Raw genomic sequence first — 23,588 nt, 5'->3', positions numbered from 1 at the left:
ATGAGAATGCTCTCAGGACAAGACACAGAAGGAGGACTTAAAAGGAAGGCTGATGTACTTTGTCTTGTATGCATTAAGCTTGAGGGTTCTACACAACAGTCGATCTATGGAGCCATCAATAGAATGTAGGCCAGGACTAGAGATACACATCTGGGGACTCTCTCCCCACAGATTTAACTCATGGGAGTATATGAGCTCCTGTAGAACAACCAATTTAAACTTATTCCTGAATAGCTTACCAATAAATGAGACCCAGACTATGGTTATTTTATTTAACATTGACAATTACTGGGGAGTAACCCCTAATCTACTCTTCTAACTGCCAGTCTGGCTACCTCTCCCATGCTATAGGCCAGATTCATGCTGTTTCTCCTGGCCATGTGCTCATAGTCCTTCTCCCCTCATGGTGGTTTTTTCCTCTCCTCTCCTCTCTCCTCATCTCCCCCTCTTCTTCTTCCTTCTCTTCCTTGTCTCTCCTTACTCCTCTCTCTTCTCCAACCCCAACCAGATAACTTAAAACCCACCTACCTCTAATCCTTCCAGTAATTGACTCTACCCAGTTTTATTTAACCAATGGTTTTAAATTGAGGAACAAGGCATGCACAACAAAAGCTTGTAAATGTGAGAATTCACTGGTAGGTCTAGATCTTCAGGGATAGAATTTAGCATTACAAAACATAGCAATGGGTCAAACCTCAACTATTCCCTCTCCACCTTTTTTGTTTAAATAAAAAGGCTCTTTCTCTTATAATAATAAACAACATACCATAGGAACAATTATGAAATTATTTTGAAAATTATTAGGTAAGCGTTACATTCAAAAAGTCCACTCTGTTCATATTTGGCAACTCAGAGAAAGTATTCTATTATCTGTCCTGTCCTGGTGAGTTCAGAGCTCTGTATCAAAATCAGTTTCTATCCTAACTTGTATTACCATCCTAAAATTACCTTCTTAGACCTAGAATATCCTTTTAAATCCTAAACAACTTAAGCTTATAGTAAGACTATGACTATCTAGTCTTTAACCCTATCAGAGACCTGAGAAGAAATAAATATTACTTGAGTATATAGGATACACAGGAACGCAGCTTCCAAAAAATTATAGAAATAACACAGAAAGCTGACTACCTAGACAGTCCCCAATGTTGCCCCTATAATCTTTGAGCGTCCATCTTCAGTCCTCTGGCCCAGAATATCTGACAGACCTTAAATGAAGCAGGGATTATGAAGGACTTGCTTACTCCATCTTGGCAGAGTTTGGTAGTTGGTTACTCTGCATCTGTTTGTCCTTTCAGGACAGCATTCTGTCTGCAGATAAAGTTAGGTAATTTTCCTAGTTTGCCCAGTGGTTAGCTTGCCACAATTGAAGCAATTCCATCTTTCAATGCTCATCATCCAAGTTGAATGGGCAGCTGCCAGGAGCTGACAGGCCTCAATGTCAAAAAGGCCTTAATTAATAAAACATCTTTACATTCCATATTCTGTGAGTCTCTGAGATCTTTGAAGACCATCCATCTACTCATAGCATATCTGAACAAGCAAATGTTGCCTGTCTCCAGATTGCATATTATCTGTACAACCCAGGATGCATATTTTTGTGATAATCCAGACCATTATCTGACAAAACTATGACTTTGATTGACCGACTCTTAACTTGTATTACTTAATTATCCTAAACAGTTTTTTGTTTTTTTGGTTTTTTTGAGACAGGGTTTCTCTGTGTAGCCCTGGCTGTCTTGGAACTCAATCTGTAGACCAGGCTGGCCTCAGACTCTGAAATCTGCCTGCCTCTGCCTCCCAAGTGCTGGGATTAAAGGTGTGTGCCACCACTGCCTGGCTCCTAAACAGTTTGTAATAGCAGCTATTAAAATGACTGAGTCTAAACCTTGTGTTTTAAAATGAGTATGTAGGCATGTATATATTATATTGTATTATATATATTATATTGTAACAAAATTAATCTTAAATTTTTTATCAATATACAACAATTTATACCAATGAAAACCTTAAACCTGTATCAATATACAAAATTCTGTACCAATGTTACAAAATATAACCTTATTTTTATATCAATATACAAAATTCTGTACCAATGTAACATTATGCTTATAAAATGTTTTTTGCTTTAAGTGGATTCAATAATCTAGCCCTATTTGTCTAATTTCTTATGATATTTCTATATCCCCCTATTTTCTTTTAAACCTCCTTTCCCTTACCAAGAGTAGAAAGATAGAAATCCCTGAGTATGCATACCTTATACTTTTCATAATCGTTTCATAATTGTATTCAATTTACATTTGAAAGAGAAGGAGCCTTTTATTGGACTTAAAAGGGGACATATAGAAAGAATGTCTTGTGTATTATATGAAAAAAATCAATTAAAAAGCCTCTGACCTATGGCTTAGGCAGGAAATAGAAATAGGACATCCTACAGAAAGAAAGGATTCTGGGAGAGAGCCAGGCAGGAAATTCACCAGGAAGATGTGATGAGACAGACACATGGTACCCAAGCGCATGTAGGCAGTCATGTGGTAGAATATAGGCTAGAATAAACGGGATATTTTAAGTTATATCTAGTCAGAGAAGAACCCAGCTATATGGCCAAGGTATTTGTAAATATGGTTTGAGTCTGAATTTTATTTCTAGAGGCATGGGGCTAGGAGAAAGAACCAAGGTCTAAGTTCTACAAGCTGCCGTGGGCTGGGTCTGTCTTGTGTCTCTGAAGTCAATGGGTGAGGTTTAAAGCTTCCAGGCGAGCATTTGAAACAAGGCCGGGTATGGGGCCCGAGGAGTACAACACTCAGGAATGGTTTGCCTGTGAGTAGATAATGGAAAAGCATCCAGAGCGCTAGGAACAGACGCTAGAAGAGTGCCATGTACATCGGGGGCTAGATAGGGACAGAGTGGTCATAAATGCCACAGTTAAGGAGGTCCTCATAAACAGAGAACTCTCTAGAAGGCAACTGGCCAAAGGGATTCATTTTTCCCACAAAACAGATTAGCGCAGATCAGGGAACCACAGGTGCAATTTGACACCAGGATGTTTGTGATTTGTCCAGACTTTTGTATTACCTGTTACTCCTTTTTTTTTTTTTTTTTTTTTTTTAACCATTCTCTTCTCCAACAACAGATCCATCTCCTCAAATATGTCAAGTGGTAGATTTTGTTTAAGATCAAAGCGAGCTCACAGGAGTTCGTAGTCATTTTAAGTAATTTCATTGTAATGAGTTTCCAAGGGTCCCCATTGTGCACAGGGTAAAGCCCAGCTGAGGTTGGAGTCTGAGCCCTGCTAATTAAACATGTTGTTAGAGAGTTGAAGGATGCTGATGTTGGGGGGGGGGGGAGGCCTTTTATAGGAGGCTTTAAAACTAAACAAAAGACAAGGTAGAGAGCAAGAATGCTTTGGTGTGCCCTGTGTGCTCATGGTAGGGTGCCCACAAAAGGCTCGGGTCTTCCAGAGTGGATTCCCTGTGTTCATAGGTTCTTTGTTAATTTCGGGATGTTAAGCTGGCTTATCATGGGCTCAGTCTGTGTCTCATTCCTAAAACTGAAGCAAAGCACAGTTTAGGGTTGTTTTTCCTAAACTTCTTAATTTATTATCTTGAGCTCAGACATGAGGAGTATGTCTACTGGGGAAATGTCCTCATATTGCATCAGGCAGGACCTCTTGGGCCCAGCTCCCCTCCATCCCCAGCCCCCGGTCCTGGTCCCTCAAGGATGCTTAGAGAACCTGTTTTGGCTCTGGGCAACTTCCTGCTGAGGATGATGAAAATAATTGTTTTCCCATTTAAAGGGCAGTAGAGTGGGAAGCTGAGAGACAAATGCATTACTTTTAGCTCTCGAGCAGCCAGTGCCCTCCCTGGGGAATACGTCATGGACTTCATCTGGAACATTTTAATTGGGAAGAGCTCTTACTTGGTGTCTTCAAGAGGGACCCCAGGCACCACTTGGATAAGAAGTGCCTTGTCACTTAGGAGCTGCAGTTGTTCTGTGGCCCATTAGCCAGCTCCAGGAGAACCAGCAGCAGCAGGAATGTTAATGGACAGTGAACACTTATTCAGAACGTAGTCCTCAAGATGCCACACAGTGACGAACGGAAGAGATGACACCTGCTATCGGGTTGCTTAAGCTCTCAACTTGGATGAAGGCTAGAGCAGAGAGGGAGAAATAGTCTCTTTTGCACTCATCATTCGTAGGTTATCCATCTGGAAGCATATACATGTATTTTATACATTCACGTGTCACATTCACATGTGTGGAGATACTGTGAATGTTCAGGATATCAGCTATACACAAAAGCTGGAGTATCTCAACTATGATCCTATAGCTCATGTGGACATATAAGTGTATCTGTATAACTATGTTACACGTGCCTGTATGCACGTGCATGTGCGCGTGCGCACGCACACACACACGTACAGTTTTTGAGAGTCTGGCTTCCAACTTGAGATCCTCCTGCTTCATCCTCTGAAGTATTGGGATTCTATGCACACTTCAGTCTGTACATGTATTTTGTTTGTTCTATCCCAATTTCATTTTCTAGTACTTGGGAGGTGGAGGCAGGAGGATGAAGAGTTGGAGGCCAGCTCCATCTACTTAGTAAGGTTGAGGCCAATCAGAGGCATAGGAAATCCTGTCTCTAAAAACACAAGCAAAGGGCTGCAGAAATGTCTCAGTGGATAAGAGCACTTGTTTTGGCAAAGGACCAGGGCTCTGTTCCCAGCACCCACGTGGTGATTCACAACCATCACTAACTTTAGTTCCAGGGGATCTGATGCTCTCTTTCGAACTTCATGGCCATCATTCATAAATATGGTGCATACCCATATGTGTAGGCAAAACACTTATCCACATAAGTAAGTCTAAAAATAAAAACAAAACCTACGAACACAAACAAAAACAGAGAGATGCTCCCAACTTTCATTTGTTGATCCTTAGCATCACACAGCCTCAGCTCTTTCAAGCTCTGCGATTGGAGCAGAGGATGCTCTAAGCTCTGCTCCCCTACCTGGATTTCAGACATTTCCCCTCCTTGTACAGATATGTGGGAAGAAACATAAAAGAGGAAGCAGAAGTCTCACAGATATTGTTTATGAAAGATGCTTGCTAGAAAAAAAGGGTGGGTACTATAATATAAACTGGTGATAGATCAGCATGTAGATTTTCTTGTTGATAGATGACATTTTAATGAGCTTGCTTGGAAGCCTGAAAAGAGATACACAAACATTGTCTAGGCATGATGGTGCACACCTTTGATCCTAGCACTTGAGAAGAGAGGCACACAAATCTCTGCAAGTTCAAGGCCAGCCTGATCTTCATGGTAAATTCTAGCACAGCCAGGGTTACATAGTGAGATCTTGTCTGAGACTGACCACCCACCCACACACCCAAGCAACTTAAAAATCTTCAAACATTAGCACTGGTTACTGTTTGAATGGCCAAATACGGGTGCCCCATGGCCAGCCTTTCAAAGGAAGCGGATAGATTTTCTAACTAAAAACAAAACAAAGAAAAAGATGTTCTTTTATTAATGTATTCTTTGAAGTAAGAACCAGGGCAAGACTTTATTGTCTTCATAATAAAACAGAAGATGAAACTGGAAATGGGATGTCTTGCCCCTCTCTCTCCTTAGCCCCTTTCAGTTCTGGATGCTTCTGGTTTTCAGTTGCTCAAATTCTCTCAGATCTGTGGTTGGTCTCATTCCACTCAACATAGCCTTCTTTATACTTTTAGCTCTGGTCTTCTCCCCCAACCCTCTTCCCCAAACTCCAACCCCAGAAAATTGGCTTAGTCTGTCCCTGAGGCCATTCTGCGCCACGTCCTGAAGCTGCTCTCTGGGCATTCACTGCCTGGTACTTCTTGCACTGCCTTACTTAGGGCACTGGTGATTGGCACACTTCTTACTGGGCATAGGACCACCTATCATGTTCGGGATGGGGAAGCAACGTTCTTCTTTTTAACCAGCATGTCCCAAACGATGCCATTAGCCAATACAAATATTTTGGAATTTATTCACCCCTTTCTGTGATGGTTGATATTGATTGTCAAATTGACAGGGTCTAGCTTCCCTGGGAGACAAACCTCTGGGAAGGCTATGAGTTTCTAGAGTGGGTTAATTGAACTTGGAATACTCACCTTAAATGTGTGTGGTGCCATTCTATGGCCCGAGATCCCAGACTGAATAAAAAGGAGGAGAATAGCATCATTCATCTCTCCCTGACTGTGGATGTAACAAGACCAGACACTCTGGGATCTTCTCTCTGTGGCATCTGGCCGCCATGATGGATTGTAAAAACAATCCCTCCTGCTTCCACCAGGTATTTTCTTGAAGCAACCAGAGAAGTACCAAGTGCAGTCTCTGCTTAGAAAAGTAGACAGACAAAGCCATGTTAGCAAGATCCATCTAACAAAATCAGCAAGATAAGTTCAGATATAAATTCTCCACCCCTAAGAGGCCCGTGTGTATTTCTTGACCCAGGGAATGAATGCCTTCTTTAGTTATTTTCTCTCGTTTGTATAAAATCTCTGTGTTGTAGCACAGTGTTCATCATGCGGTAAATAAATGCTCAACAAATATCGGTTGGTTGAATGAATTAAATAGTGGTGTTTTAAGGCAGGACTTTAGCTTTCTAGAAAATTCTGCTCGTTCCTCTAAATGAGTAGGACGAAGAAGATAACTTTAAAAAGTGTCAACACAGACCAAAGTCAGGTGTCAAGTTCACACCTTGAAAACAAAGGGACTCATCATAGACTAGCTCAGACTTCAGTGGGACTCTGAGAAATCAATCGAAACTCTACAGAAAGGAATGAGGCACAGCACAGAGGTTAGCTGGTGCCAAGATCCAAGGGCTGAAGGAAGGAGAGCCTTGCGGATGGCCAGGTGGTTAATGGGAGCAGATGTTGTGGGGGAGGAGCTCTTGGCAGGCCTGCTGTTAGAAAGAGCAGGCTTAAGGTAAGAAGTTTATCCATAAGAAGGTGAGATTCTGGGTGTTTGTGAAGCAGCTCCTTTGCAAGATTTGGGAAAGGGGGTTCCTATGGACGCTATTGTCCTTCATCCCAGGGCAAAGAAAGAGAATCTTTACCCAAGGAGGAAGCTGGCCTCTCCTGAGTGACTGTCCCCATTTTGCTGTCACTCAGCATCCCAGGCAGTCTTAGAAGAGTGGAATGTGGTAGGACAAGCTTGAATGAACAAGCCCCAAACATTATGAAGCTGTAGCACAGCCTTGAGCTCTATTTACACAAGGGCGGGGAGACTGACGCTCTCTGTGGTTAGTTGACCAGCCCCCTTCTTCCTTAGCTGGTCTCCACTGGACTTTCCCCTACACTGATCTCAAGTTTTGTCCCGCATGCTCACGACTTGGCTTCTCTGCTCCATCTTCATCTCTGCCTGAATCTGCCATGTTCTTGTGTCTGCTGCTTTTCTTGACGTAATTCCTAAAAGGAAGAAACTTGAGGTAGGAAGGGTTTACTTCAGATGACAGTTGCAGAAGATCTGGTCCACCCTAGCGGGGAAGGCAGCAGGCAGATGGTCCCAGTTAGAAAGCAGAGAGGTTGAAAAGACCCTGTGTTAAAGGTTTGGGCCTCAGCTTTTGGTTCTTTAAGGGGTGGAACCTATTGGGAAAGTTTAGGTTAGTGGAGGTTTGATCTCAAAGTTCACCGGATGCCTGTCTCTTCCTCTCTTTTTCTAGTCGCTTCCTGGCTATCAGGGGGTGAGCGGATTGGTCTAGTGTGTGCAGATGTGTCAGATGCCTATGGAATCACCGTACTTTTTATTATTATTATTATTATTACTTTTGTGTTCACATCTTTCTTAACCTCTTTCTCTTGGACCCACCGTATTAATCCTAACTGTTAGGTTCTTTGACTTTCCATCCTTCCCCTCCCCTCCTCCCTTCCGTCCTCCCTCCCCTCCTCCCTCCCCTCCTCCCTCCCCTCCTCCCTCCCCTCCTCCCTCCCCTATCTCCTTTGTTGCCACAGTAACCTTTCTGAAACAAGTAGAATCACTGTGGTTTTGCTGAAAAAACAAAACAAAACAGAACAAAACGAAAAACCTCCCTATTGCCTGGTCACCACCAGGCAGGAATTGTCTCCCTGTTTCACCCTATCTCCATCAGACCCTTCCTCCCTGTGCTAGTTTTATGTCAACTTGACATCAGAGAGGAGGGAACCTCGATTAAAGAAATTCCTCCTTAAGAGGAGGCTGCAGGCAGACAAGCCTGGAGGGCATCTTCTTAATTAGTGACTGACGGGCGGCTCAGCCCATTGTGGGTGGGGCCATCCCTGGGCTGATGGTTCTGGATCTTATAAGCTGAGCACGCAGTGGCGAGCAAGCCAAGTCAGCAGCCCCTGCCACCAGGTTCCTGCCCGGCTTGAGTTCCTGTCCCGCTTTCCTTTGATGATGAACAGGGACGTGGAACTGTGACCAGATAACCCCTTTCCTCCCCAAGTTACTTCAGTTGTGGGGTTTCCTTACAGCAACCGGAATCCTAACTAGACACCCCCACCTTCTGCTCAGAGCTCCACGCAGACATATCTTCTGTACCCGACAAAGCACCCCAGTCCACTCTCTGTATTTATAATTGTTTTTGCTCATTTGTTTTGTTCTGGTTTGGCCTTCCTCTTCTGCAAAACTGTTACACAGGAGATTGCCCACTGCCCAACTCACCCTTCCTAGCCCAGCTCAGAAGCCCTTCCCCATTCTTTTAACATGTTTTAAGTCCACCCACATCTGGATAAGGACGCTTAGTGGGCATAGGTATCGTCTACAATGTCTCTCTTTGTAGCGCCTGGTCCCAGCCCGGAGCTCGGCATCTCTATGATGAATCCTCACTCAGAATGTGTTGGTGGCTGAATGAATACAGACCTCATTCTTCTGAACATTTTGTTCCCTCCCCGAAGACCCCATCTTCATAATAACTTTGCCCTCTAAGGTCAAACAATTAGTGGAGTATTCCCTTCTCTTTCTCTGCTGGGAGGGTGACAACTTCCTTATTTCAAGAGGGAGAGATAGCAGGGAACAAAATAGATGCCCCTGGCCTTGCTGCCCGGCTCCTTTGTCAGCCCTCAGCAATATGTTCATGCTGGGAGGACATTATAGCCAGAGTCTGCTATGCTTTCTTTCTTCTGGGCCAGGTGATGCGACCTCAGACATGCTCCTCTCAGACCCTGTAATCATGGCCACCACTATGGTAGAGGAGTGGTGGGCTAACCCTCTCTGTGATTGGGAGTGAGTGTGGATTTAATCAGGTTTTTGTCTGGGTAGAGGCAGATATTAGAATACCATCTGTTTCCAAGTCTTAGCTTCAGACTGCAATCGGCTTTACACCGAGATAATGCAGATATTTTATCCTCATCTCTCTGACTCAGACTCTTTTAACCGGTCTCAACGCGGAGCTGGATTGGCAGAGCCTGGGCAGGAAAATCACTTGCTTTTCTAAAACCTAATACCTAATTTATGAGTCTACCAGTGAGGGGTCGGGAGTTACACAAGTCTCAGCTATCTGAAGGAAGGGACCATGAGCCACAAGAGCCATGAGAAAAGCTCTTGCTGTATAGAGCAAAGGGGTACCCGGGACTGAGCCCCGTGGATGTTAAATGCCTTGTGCTGTTTAAGTGAGTCTAGTTTAAACTAATGGATTCAGAGAAGGGACCTGGAAAGAAATGGGTTTTTCATCTTCATCTATCACATGGGCAAGGGCCAAAAGTTTAGTAGCTTTCTGTTGAAGAAGATTTGGGAAACAAGTAACCTCTTACACTGGGTGGGCGAAGCCTTGAAAATGAAAATAATGTATGCTGGCAATTTGGCAGCATCTATTTAAATATGTATGAACTTGGCCTTTGACCCAGCAATTTTGTTTTTAGGAGTCTATAGCATGGATGTACTCGTATGTGAAAATGATATTATGCATGATATATTCACTACCGTGGCATTAGAAGTCCTCGAATTGTCCGACAGTTGGGAAAGTCATCAAAACGATGGTGACACTGCTTTAATTAATGTTTTACTCTCAAGAAAAAAGAGACTCGAGCTGGAGAGATGGCCCAGCGGTTAAGAGCACTGACTGCTCTTCCAGAGGTTCTGAGTTCAATTCCTAGCAACCACATGGTGGCTCACAAACATCTGTAATGGGATCTGATGCCTTCTTCTGGTGTGTCTGAAGACAGCTACAGTGTACTCATAATAACTAACTAACTAACTAAATAAATAAATAAATCTTTTAAAAAAAGAAAAAAGAAAAAGAGACTGTTTCTTAGATGTCAATAAAGAACACTTTCCCAAACATATGATACATGAAACAATGAAGTGAACCACCAAAGTGGACAACGTTCAGTATGTTGTGTTGACATTTGAGGGGGAGGGACACTAGTGTAGTGGCACACGCCTGTCTTTTCATCCCCACGCTTGAGGGATTGAAACAAGAGAACAGTGAATTGAGGGCTAGCCTAGGCAACACAGTGAATTTCAGCTCACTGTGGGCCACAGAGTGAGAAGTTGGCCCAAACAAACAAACAAACAAACAGAAAAACAAGAATTTAAAAAGGAAAAAAACAAACAACCTAGGAAGGAAAACAAAAGCATTTTCTGGGAATGCTTTCATCTACAAATACACACTGGAAACGTTATCAGGTGGAAACTTGACATGCCTTTCCCAGCCAGCAGTCTCAGAATACATTCCAGGAGGTGGACATTATCAAGAGAGAAGCTGAAGGGAACAACAGATGTAGTACAGTGGTCAGCACACACTCTGTGGTCCCCCTGGTCAGATGTTGACCGCATGAGAAAGAACAGTAGGCTAGCCTGCGGAAGCCAGCTTGCGTTTCCAAGAAAGCTCAGGGTGCAGCTTTCTGTGAAAAGCAGTTAAACTATTTACTGTAGTTTCTTTCAAAGATCCCAAGGGGTCATATATGCTTGGGAAATAGCGAAACTTTTAAAAATGTCTTGGCTTTGAGGCTAGGGTGTAGGTCAGTAGTTGTGTGTTTGTTTATCAAGTGTGCAAGAGGCTCTGGATTTGAAAACAAAAAAACAAACAAATAAATAAACCGAAAGCAAAAGGTTTGTTGGCCTTCAACTTATCCAGCCTTCACCGTCAACAGTGGATAGCTACCATTGGAGCCCTCTCCTCCAGCCGTTCTAAACTTTGTGCTCACCTCACCTGCTATGCCTTCTTGCGGTTAATCATTATGTTCTGCAAGGCAATTTTCCATTGCAATTATAAATCACCTTACTGCCCAGGCTTACTGAAGCTCCACCCTTCTAAGTGGATTAAGGCCCCTGAGCTGAGGCTGTGGGGAAATGCCAAGTGAACCAAGTCAGAATTTTATAGGTAGTCACGAGAGTAGACAGACATAGGAGAGGATGGAAAAAGGGTGTAAAAAGACTTTATAACTAAGCCTCAGCACCTGTTACACATGTAAGGCATGTAGAACATTGCCTGGCACATAAGAAGCAGCCTATAAATCATAGCCATTAGTGTTCATAACTAACCCTTGCTCATAACCTGATGGTAACAATGACAGCTGACTTTAACTGAGAGTCTATTATATGTCAGCTCTAGGACTTCAAGTGAATTAGTCCTGTAACTTCCCAGCACGGCCCATGCAGCCGGTCCATTCATCCCTCATTTTACAGAAGAGGGAAGCTGGGCTTCTGGAAGGCAGGGGATTCTTGGTCAGGGACCAGAGGAAGACCTCGTCCCAGAAGACCTCAGTTAATGCCTTAGTCTCCAACTGCCTGTCTATCGGGGAAAATCATGCTAACTAGATAAATAGAATGCCCATGAATGTTTTGGAATATTTGTCTCATGGAGTATCAGACACCATGCTTTTGACATATCAATGCCAAGATATGTTTTGTTGTCCTGGATCTGAATCCAGCTTAGAGATTCAATAGAAACCATCACCCAGAATACAGGTTTGGGCTTAACATTGGAATTGCTATGTGCAAAGTGAGTCCTCAGATCCATGGGTTGGTGAGGAGAAGCAAGCTCCCAGCTCCAAGAAGCATTTGAAGGGAAGACTTTAGATGTCTAAAGCATAATTAATCTAACATATAGACATTTCTCTAACTGCTAGAAACAGAAAATCTTTCCAGTTTGGGGAAGAAGAACTGAGAAGATTTAGTGGTGGTGGTGGTGGGGTATATGTGAATTCTCGTTTCTTTTCTGAGTTCACACCTCTTGGTAGAAGGGGGATTTGTGAGGTCAGGTGGTGAGAGACAAAGAACATATCCCAGAGAAGCTGGGAGGAGCAGCTCACACCAAGGGGGCGGGACTCTCACTCTGCATGCAGAACTGAAAAGGGGAGAAGAACACCTCGTGATGGCGTCCCAAGCTGATACAGGATCTCGGCATTGCCACATGGAGTTTTCTTTATCTTGAATATGTTTCCGTAGTTCAGGTGCTGAAAACTTAATCCTCAAATTTACACATTGATGACATTAGAAATGGGACCTTTGAGAGGAAATTAGGGTTGGGTGAGATCATGAACACAGGGCCCCTGTGGTGATGTTAGTGACTTTTATAAGAAGAGGGAGACCTGAGGGAGGCAGCACATCTCTCTTTCCATGGGATGCTCTCTACAGTGTTAGGATACAGCAGCCAGGCCCTTTCCAGATGCTGGTACCAAGCTTTTGGGCTTCCTGGACACCAGAATCATGATCTAAATAAACCTCTACTCTCTACAAATTACTTTCTTATAGCACAGAAAGGTAATTGAAATATTATTTTAGTGGGAGATACAGACAAAAGCTTACAGGTGGCATTGGAGAGTTTCCTGGGCTGGTCACCAAGGGAAAGGCAAAGTACTCCTGAGAAGGAAAAATTGGAGGGTAATGGTTGGACTTGGAACTGGGGTGGGGGCTAGGGAGTGGGGGTGTGGGGTCAAGGTGGTAACAGCAATTCTTGGGAGTACCTGGAGGGCCAGGGAAAACTAAGGAAATTTTGCCTTTAGAGGAGAAAGATCAAAGTCCCTAGAGCAATGGCCTGGAGCAGGGGGTAGTTCCATGCCAGGAAGCAAATGCTGACTCACACTGGTCTTGGAACTTCAACAGTCTCAGCAGAGGCCAAAGGCTGATGATGTCTGGACTTAGGCCAGAGACACAGGGACTAGAGAATATGACCCGGGGCCTCCTTTCCTCTGTTTTGAGGAAAGCTAGTACCTTTTCCCTTGGGAAAATGGTAGCAGGACCAGACATTCCACAAAGCTTACAGAAAGACCCTGGGTTTACTTCAGAGGCACTCTTTTGAATTGGATGAAACACACTCCCAGACCCCTAAGCTTTCAACAAAGCCAGACCTTCTATGCTCATCTATGTAAATGTTGGCTTTAGTGATGCTGATAGAGAGAGTATTATAGGATGGATTGCATCCTCTGAATTCAGTTGACACTCTTGTCCCTAATGCATTTATGTTTGAGGATGGCATCCTTACAGATGGAAGGAAGGGGTAATGAAGTCACTGACTTAGTTTGATCTGACCAATGTCCTTAAGAGTAGGGTACAACCACACATGAGAGAAGCCACATAAGGACACAGGGACGGACAGCTATCCACAAGCCAATTAGAAAGGCCTTGGGAGACTCAGCCCTGTAGACATTTTCTGTCTGGACTTGAAGCCTCCAAAACTAAGAGAGAATACATTTCTGCTGGTTGGACAATCCAGCCTGTGGCCTTTTGTCATGGCTGGCCTCCACACATAGATATAGCCAGAAAAAGTTCTGCCAATAACTAAACTTTAGGATGAAGCCACAATCACAGAGATTTAGAAATGAGTTATTGGGGCAATGTGGATTATTAGTGTGGAGTGGTATTGGTATATTAAAAACAAATGAAGCTACATGATACGGTGAAGAGGCCAGGATTATTAAATAATATTGGACGTGCATCAAAGAGTCAGCCTTAAATATACACCACTTGATTGATTTATTAATAAACTTGGAATTTATTCTTCATGATCTCCACAAATCTAAATGTACAGTGCCAACGTAATAGGAACCAGGCATTTCTGCATTAGTCATTTTCCTCTCGTTGCCGTGACAATAAATTTGACAAAAGCAATTTAAAGAAAGATGCACTTATTTTGGTTCGCAGTGTGAGGGTACAGTCCATTATGTTGGAGAACTCATGGAGGCAGTAGCTTGGGACAGCTGGGAATGTTGTACCCACAGTCAGGAAGCAAAGAGACATGAATGCTAGGCTGCTGCTCAGTTTATCCTCCTTAAGACATCAGCTTAAGGGCAATTGTTGGCTTTGGAGACCAGTAGGGGAGCTAGAGCCAATCCTTTGGTAGCTTCGGGACTGGGGAAAACGGAGGGAGATGCTATCAGGAGAGTAAAACCAAAGTCCTTAGAGCAATGGACAAGGATACTCTGTAGGAATCAAATCCTGAGTCACATTGGTTTTTCCACTTTAGCAACAGTGAGGACAAGGCTGATATCTGGAGGAGACACAGCAATGAGAGAAAGATTGACCCAAGACGGCTAATACCATTACATCCAGAGCCAGGAAGCAGAGAGAGGGGAATGCTAGCGTTCAACTTGCTGTCTCCTTTTCCCTCAGTCTAGGATGCCCACCCATGCAATGGTGCCACTCACACTCAGGATTGGGCCTTCACACTTCAATTAGTGAAAACCATAACATCCCTCACAGTCAGGTACCAAGTGTCCTTTGTTTCCATGGCTAACAGTCAAGACCAACCATCAGACCTTGACCTTACACCCCTGTACTTCTTCAGAGTAATCATTCCTGTTGGATAAAATAGGAATGACGTTGATTTCAACGTAAGTGGTTGCTGTCTGCGTTCCTACAAAAGGGCTCTAGGTAAAGGATGTCCTGCTATTCTTCTGGGAAGAGTAGAAGAAACGGTGGTTGGGGAAGACCACAACGCTTTCACCTCTGCTCCAGGGAGAAAGCCAATACTGAGAGAGGGTAGGGTCACTTCCTCTAGTAAGCTGTTTACTTCAAGGTACTTTTATAAATGGTCTTTAAAAAAAAATCCGTTTTTAAGATGCTAGTGACTCTGGTCTCTTAGCCGTGACAGAACTACTTGACTAACAACATATCATGATTGATGATCTTCATAAATCACAGAACCTAACAGTGTGATTAAATCTCATATAACTAAGATATCAAAGCAGACTGGTAATCATCTTAAATATAAGATGATAGTAGGTTTTATGTAAAAAAAAAGTATGACCTTCCTCTGGAGATGGGAAGGCAGCTCTGTTGATACAGTTATTAGTAAGCAGACAAGCATGAGGACTTGAGTTCAGATCCCAAGCAGCCACAGAAAAAGCCTCGTACAAGGAATGCATGCATTTATGGTCTCTGCACTGGGAGGTGGGGGTAGGAGGCTCTTTGCAGCTAACTAGCTAGTCAGAGAGCTCCAGGCTCATTGAGAGACCCTGTTTCAAAAACATAAGGTAGGGAGTATTCAAGGGGATTCCCAACACTAAATTCACATGCTTTCACACAATGGATTCCACATATTTTCACACACATACTTGTGCTTGCAACCTCCCCAGTACAACACACACATGCATGCAAACCCCAACACAGCACACACATACACATGCATGCACCCCTCAATACAGTACACACAAATACATGCATGCAACCCCCAATACACACACACAGACAGACACACAGACAGACACACACACACACAGAGTATGATTTTTGTATAATTTTAGGCCAGTTGGATACACTATTAACATCACACATTGTACCTGTATATCACTCCGAAAGCACTACTGAATTGGGCTGTGTGTCCTTGGGCCTGTGGTGGGGATGGTTCTTAGAAGAGCTCAAGGAATATTTCTATCTCCTTAGGATTTTCTTCTTCTTCTTCACTATCTTCTAAGTGGGGCCATCTGGATGAAGCAAATATCATGGCTGTACAGAGTAGCTTGGAGCAGTTGACCAGTCAAGAGGTCATTGTTCTTTGCTCTAGAGGAAAATGTCATCTCAAGAGTTGACTAATTGAAATTTCATCTGTTTTATGGTAATCCTCCCCCACCCTCTCATTTTCTTTCCCTGTCCCTGGAATATCAACATGATGCTTTGGTGGAGATGCCCCCACTAGTTAATTCCTCCTGAAATCAATGTGACCTTTGACTAGTGAGGTATATTTTTTAAATTCTAAAAGACTCCAAATACAGCATTCCATCTGTTCCTAGTGTACTGGGGGGCTCCATCAATGGTTTTTCTATTCCCTCCCTACCCCCAACCCCCCAAGAGAAGCAACAGAGGTTCGTCAGACAGTGTTTCCTCTTTGAATATATATCCCGTGCTTTTCTTTTTTCTGTTCCTTTTAAATAATGGAATCTTAATTCCGCTCCCAAGGGTCAAGCTCTGTTCTGCTGCCATTTCTAATCCACCGTGTCTCTTTACTTGGATTTTATCTGTCAATTGATAGCATTTGAATGGCCGGTGTGAATATAAACCCATTTATACTAGGAGTGTTTGAGGAGCCATGATCACACCCTGAGCTTACTTTTCCTCCCTAAGGGTTCAGCTCAAATTGGCAAGTATTTATTCAGCAGTGCTGAACTGGATGGTAAGAGGGGCAAACAGGGAGAAGCTGAGAGTGTTCCTGCCTTTCTTGGACGTATACTGGACTCTGCCAATTGTCACTTGAAACAAGGTGTTCAATACTTCAAGGGTTTGTCCTGTGCTAGAGACCATGCCAGGTACAAGGCTTCAGAGAAAGGCAGTTCCCAGGAATTGCCTTAGCTAGGGAAGGCTTAGCAGTATCAAGAATAGGCTTGATAACCAAGAATAAAACCCTTTCATTGGAGGATAAATACTTTGAGCTAATCATTTTCTCTCTAACTCTGAATTACTTGGAAAGGTCCCTATTTCTTTGGCTAAGTGGTAGCTGGTTATTATTTAATCTCTTGTGAAGACTGACACGGAATTATCAGAGCAGAAGAAACCGTACCTATGCTTGGTGTCTGTCTTAGTCAGGGTTTCTATTCCTGCACAAACATCATGACCAAGAAGCAAGTTGGGGAGGAAAGGGTTTAGTCAGCTTACACTTCCACATTGCTGTTCATCACCAGAGGAAGTCAGGACTGGGACTCAAGCAGGTCAGGAAGCAGGAGCTGATGCAGAGGCCATGGAGGGATGTTACTTACTGGCTTGTTTCCCCTCATTTGCTCAGCCTGCTTTCTTATAGAACCCAAGACTACTAGCCCAGAGATGGCACCACCCACAATGGCTTCTCCCACCCTTGATCACTAATTGAGAAAATGCCTTACAGCTGGATCTCATGGAGGCATTTCCTCAAGGGAGGCTTCTTTCTCTGTGATAACTCCAGCCTGTGTCAAGTTGACACACACAACCAGCCAGTACAGGGTCTGATAATTACATTTTCCCTCAAACACAAATTTTTTAAAACTGATTTCCCTTGAACTTCATTCTTCATTAGCTTTCTTATATGGAGAAAATAATGAAATATTGTTTCCATTTAATAGATAGAGGTATGTCCATATGAAGTGACCTTCTGTCTCTAAATTAAAAAACTCCTTCTTCCTCCTCTCCCTCCCCATTTCTCCTCTTCTCCCTCCTCCTCCTTCCTCCTCCTCTTCCTCCTTCATCTCCTCCTCCTTCCTCTTCCTCTTCCTCCTCCTCCTTCCTCTTCCTCCTCCTCTTCCTCCTCTCCCTCCCCATTTCTCCTCTTCTCCCTCCTCATTCTTCCTCCTCCTTCCTCTTCCTCCTCCTCCTTCCTCTTCCTCTTCCTCCTCCTCCTCTTCCTCCTCCTCCTCCTTTCTTTTCTTTTTTTCCTCCTTCTCCTCATCTTCCTGTGCTGATGGGCTGGTTTCCTTTGCAGTTCCTGTTTGTGAAAACAATAATCATTCAAAAGCAACTTAGGTGAGTATCCTGCAAGTCCGAGCTGTTCTCCGGTCTCTTCTCCCTATAGTGCTGGGGGGTCACAAGGACACGCTGCTTATCAAGCTTTTTATGTAGGTGCTGGGGATTCAAATTCAGGTTCTCATGTGTGCACAGCAAGCACTCTCACCTACTAAGTCATTGTCCCACCCAACCCCCAAGCTTCTCATTACTGTTGTGAAGTTCAGACATTCTTATAAGCAATTTGCTAAACAAGGCAGAAGAGATAATTGTTTCCTAAAGTCAAGATAATATAACCAAGCAGGATTGATATTAAGACATAAAACTCAACTTTCTTTTGATATAGAAATTAATGAACATTTGGAAAATCTGAACCTGTTTAAGGGAAAGGATCCATTAAGTAGCCTAGGAACCTGGCCAGTAATTTTATAGGCCAGGTTCCTAGGCTATTTAGTGGATCCTTCTCCACTTATAGCTATGAATGGAAAAATATCACTTAGGTTTCTCTAAGATTTGAGATCACTGAGTGATTTATTTTATTTTATTTCATGTGCATTGGTGGTTTGCCTGCATGTATATCTCTATGAGGATGTTGGATCCTCTGGAACTAGAGCTACAGAAAGTTATGAGCTGCCATACGGGTGCTTGGGGTTGAACCTGAGTCCTTCAGAAGAGCACCCAGTGCTCTTAACCACTGAGCCATCTCTCCAGAGAATTTTATGAAGGAAATTTCCCTATTCCCTGTCTTATTTATGAAACGGACAAGTGTGTATGTGTATGTGTGTGTGTGTGTGTGTGTGTGTGTGTGTGTGTGTGTGTGTGTATGTGTGTGTGTATGCATGCGCTCGAGTGCTGAGATTTGAAATTATTCTCACAACATATACTAGTCTATATCCATTTATTACCAGTGTTTTTTGGTCAAGAATTCACAGTAGTCTTTTGAGAAACTAATTTCCAATTACATAATAATTACCCTTGACATGTACATAGCTATGAGTTGGATAAATGTTCCCCAAAGGTCCATGTGTCAAAGCCATGGTCATCAGCTTATAGTGCTACTGGGAGGTAGTAGGACCTGTAGAGGTGGGACTTATATGGTGGAATGTAAGTCGATGGGGGCGTGCCTTAGAAGGGGATAGTGGTATTCCAGCCCCTTCTTCTTCTCCCTTTTTGTTTTTCAGCTGCCAGGAGCTGAGTAAACCTTTCATAATGTGCTCCAGGCTCAAAAGCAATGGGACCAAGTGACCATGAACTCTTAAAAACCGTGAACCAAAATAAACCTTTCCTCTTTGTAAGTCAATTGCATTGCATTTGTCATAGTCGTGGAAAGCTGGCTAAAACACATAGTATGTTTTCCTCAGTCATTTCTGTGTCAGCAGATATCTATTTCTTTCACACTTTTTTTGTTGTTGTTGTTGTTGTTGTTTAAAAATAGTAAAGTAGTGAGAAAAATACTCGCTTGTCTGACATGTTCTCATGAGGAACTTTTTAAAGAAACAAAGTCTCTAAAAGTAGAAAAATTGGGATGTATTCAAGGCTGTGGGTATGAATCAACAAGTTTCCCACAGAGACACTCATCCAGTGTGTGCTTGCTGAGGCGTTAGGTGACATGAGAGCACACCCTTGGCTGTGTTGTCGTCAAAGCTAGGTCTTCGATATATATTCTGTTTTATAAGAGGGAGATGCCACTAACCTGGTCAATAAGAATAACTTTAAGTGTGCTCTAATCTATTTGTGTATCTTTTGAATGTATAGATCATGACCTGATTAGCTAGGGCATTTTTTTTTTCATTTTGCTATAGCTAGGACATTTTTTTTTTCATTTTGCTATTGACATAATCTATGTAAGTACTCTTAACATAGTTTGGTATGTGCGCGCGCGCGTGCGCGCGCACACACACACACACACACACACACACACACACGCACACAGCTGGAAATGGATTCCATGACCTCTTCTGCAGTGTTCTACCACTGAGTTACATTCCCAGAAGACATTTGCTTTTCCATACTATTTTAGAGAGAAAAGCAGAAAGCAGAATGGATTTGTATGAAACCAATGTTTCCTAGTAACAGTCAATTTTATCTCTCTGAATGTCAGCCTCTACATTTAGAGGTCAGCTATATTTATACATCTTCGAAATGTCCTTTCCCCGGTTTTTTGGTAGCTAAGCCTTTATGCTACAGCTCACGGGCATGTCCAGTGGTATTCCTGTCTGCCATCTTTATGACTCAAATACATCCAGGGGTGTTTTTGTCTTCTATCTCTATGGTTCATACTGACCATGCAGGAAAGCATTCCTAGCTGCCATACAAGGTGAATGTGCCCGGAAGTGGAACTGCCTCCCATTTAACATTTTCAAGCATGCACTCCACAACCTAAGCTTGCTAAAAAGTATGTTCACCGTCTCTCTATTGAGCCGTGACTTTAAACTGAGCATACTCAAGAATGCACTTCCTTGACTGAGCATGCTCAGAAGTATTTTCCTCTGTAAAGTTAGTGTTTCCCATACTCTCCCTGGTTAATACATTCTTGCTTCCTTATTGCTTTGAAGATGTCTCCACACTCATGACCTGGTAATAGAGAGTGGCTCTTGTAGTTTCAGGTCACAGGTTTTCCATGCATGGCCCCTGGCTCTGGCTTGAGGTATATTCCAGAAGAGAGCACAGGTCTGGTTTCAGTAGGGGAAGTTCAGACTGTCCCTCAGTAAGCTTAGTGAGCTAAGTGAATGGGGAATGGAAGGTAAGTTGATTGACAGGGGAAATGCACACAAATGAATCAACATCTGCATACGTGCATTAAACCACACAAAATGCAAAACTAAAAGCAAGGTCAGATAGTTGAGGTTTCATAGGGAGAAGAGAAGTGAGGAGAGAGCTTTACAGTTGAAGGTAATGATTCTCGGAGACCTGGGTAATCCTGAAGAACAGACAATGGCCAGGAACAAAGTTTCTTTGGGTACTAGATGTGAAGACTGGCCTGCTCAGTCTCCTCCTCTGTGTTTTAAGGTTAATCTTTCATTCTAATAAGTCTCTCAGCGGGGAGACTGATTTTCATGGTCCTCCCTGTTTTGCAAATGCAAACTTTAGGTGGTAAGGGAACTTCCGAGGAAGCCCTTCTGTGTATTGAGATTTGGGTGTGGAGTGTGTAAAGGGAGGTGAGGAAAGAGTGACCTAGACTCTGAGGCAGTGTCTCACAGCTTCCCAGGTCCATGAATTCAAAGAGCTCAGCATGTCACATTTGGGCCTTCCTCTTTTGTTTGTTTGTTTGTTTCAACAACAAAGCTAATACATCTTAGTAGAGGCATATGTGATTCTGGGACAATCTCATGGGACAGGTCTCTGGAGAAGTGGGACTTGTGTCTTGTAGAGAAGTGAGACACGATCATGTGTGATTGTTATGTGTTATGAGACAGGAAAGGAAAAGTTGTGAAGGGGAATCAGGGATCAGGGGAAGTGGTGCTCACAGAAGGAAGGGAGCAGGTCAGAAAGCAAGCAAGCAGGGGCATTTGATCCTGCCATGAATGATGAGTAGGAATTGCCTATTCCAAGAAATAGTAACCATGTGACTCACCGCTTGACTAAAATTCAAAGCTAACTGGGCACCTTATATTTGATACATCTGGCCACAAGCCTAGTGGTAGATGGAAGTGCGACAGTCTCTGGGTGACCCATGACTCCTGGCCCATAGATGAGGCAAAGATACAGGGGAGTTGCTGGGGAGGGGGTGGGGGTCTCCAGAGGGAAAGAGCCAGTGTAGGACCCTAGTTGCCAAGGCTAAGAGCTGAATGTTTATACATTATGTGGATGAATTAAATCACACATCAAAGCCACTTAGGTTCATGCAGGCTATTTTTGTGGCTGTCTTCTAGGTGCAGTAACTGGTAAATTTACCTTCAGAGCTGAAAAAACAACCCCTTGGACCTTGAACCACCCAGAAAAGGATTTAAGAATTTATCATCTGTGAGTTGGAATTTGAATACACTGTGTGTAGATGCTTTTTAGAATTCTTCCCCCTCCTGTCATCTCTCTATTTTTCATTACACACTGCATGCCCTATGAGCTTTATGCTTAAAAATCTGAGCCTCAAGCTCCCCAACTTCACTGTCTGCATTCAATTGCTCAGTAATAAAGGGAGGAACAGGTGTGTTCAGCATCCTTATTCAAAGTCTGGGCTCCCTGGAGGGCCCCTGCTTTTGTTTTATGGAAGTCCACAACTTCATCTTTCTCAAATGTTTCATGAGTGTTGTAGGATTTGCATTACTCGATGCAGAAGGGCAGGGACTTGGCTTTGTTTCATGTTCTCCGGTATTCAGCTCCAAGGCTAGTGAGTTGCTGCTGTTTGCCAGTCCATAAATACTTGATAGACCAAGTAGCTCATCATGAGAGCTGAGCCTTCTTCTTGGGAGCTCTGCCTTTGTTAGCAACACAGGTTCTATCCGTGGGATGTGCACATTTGGATACCTGATTTTTACATTTACCTCATCTACCGTGAAATGTCAATTAACAAATAGATATTGAGCCATGTTGGAGATGCCCGAGTCCTGGGATACAATGATAGACTTTTTTTTTTTTTTTTTTTGCCTTTACAGGGCTTGTAGTCTAATTATATATATAATTAGAAGGAGGCACAGATCTGTACAGGGCAAAAACATACGAATAACCTTGGCAAAATAATTACATGTAACAGTCTTCAAACTGAAATTCCAGAAATATGTGTTCAATATATAGTCAATTTAGACACAATACATTCTCTACTGAGGAAAAAAAAAAAAAAAAACTTCACATCCTTGCTTCTTGTCTAAACAAAGAACTTAATTGATAGACAACGATATACAACAATTAACCTTATATTATTTAAATCTTTGAAAACAGCTTATTTGGGTGGAGGGAGACATATTAAAATGACTGAGATTTATATAATAATATCACCCACTTCCTTACAGATCTTCTCGTGCAATGCCAGCTGTATTCCTGAGACAGGATGGGGGAAGGTCAGAGTAATAGTTGTTGCCATATTAGGTACATGTTCCCCAGAGCTACCTTCATCCCTGGCAAAGTAGATATTGTTGCCATCAGTGACCACTTCATTGATCTCAACTACATGGTCTATATGTTCCGTCATAATAGCACCCACTTGAAAGTTCCATGGAACAATACCAAGAAACTTGTCATCAACGGGAAGGTTAATTCATCTTCCAGCATAGAGATTCTACCAATATCAAGTGGGGTGATGGTGTGGAGTATGTTGTAGATTCCTCTGGTACCTTCACTACCATGGAGTAAGCCAGGGCTCATTTGAAGGGTGGAGTTGAAAGGATCACCATCTTTGCTCTTCTGCTGATGCCATCACACTTGTGACGGTTATGAACTATGAGAAAAAACAACTCACTAAAAATTGTCTGTAATATCCTCTGCACCACCAACTGTTTAGCTCCCTGGCCAAGGTCATTCATGACAATTTCAGCATTGTTAAGGTACTTAGGACCATACTACATGCCATCAGTGCCACACAGACTGTGGTTGCCTCTCTGGGATATGATAGCTATGAGGCTATCAGAACACCATCTCTCTATCCACTGGTACTGCCAGGGCTGTGGGCAAGGTTCTTCCAGAACTGAAGCTCACTGTTAATCTTCGGTGTTCTCACCCCAATATGCATGTCATGGATCTGACTTGCTGCCTGGAGAAAGTCATATAGTAGCATAAAAAAGGTGGTGAAGTAGGCATTGGAGAGACA

At 43.0% G+C, this 23,588-nt stretch overlaps 1 long non-coding RNA gene across 1 annotated transcript; it reads right to left on the bottom strand.

Annotated features, from left to right (window-relative positions):
• Nucleotides 1–5,078: 5,078 nt before the first annotated feature.
• On the bottom strand, nt 5,079–22,919 carry 1700029N11Rik (RIKEN cDNA 1700029N11 gene). Its single transcript, NR_045489.1, has 4 exons — nt 22,785–22,919; nt 7,355–7,434; nt 6,136–6,358; nt 5,079–5,205 (listed from the first exon to the last, which is right to left on the bottom strand). It is a non-coding gene; the product is annotated as an RIKEN cDNA 1700029N11 gene (long non-coding RNA).
• Between the last annotated feature and the right edge of the window lie 669 nt (nt 22,920–23,588).

Source organism: Mus musculus, chromosome 13 (genome assembly GCF_000001635.26).
Source record: "Mus musculus strain C57BL/6J chromosome 13, GRCm38.p6 C57BL/6J".
NCBI classification, from domain to species: Eukaryota; Metazoa; Chordata; class Mammalia; order Rodentia; family Muridae; genus Mus; species Mus musculus.
This window is presented reverse-complemented; position numbering and strand designations above follow the sequence as displayed.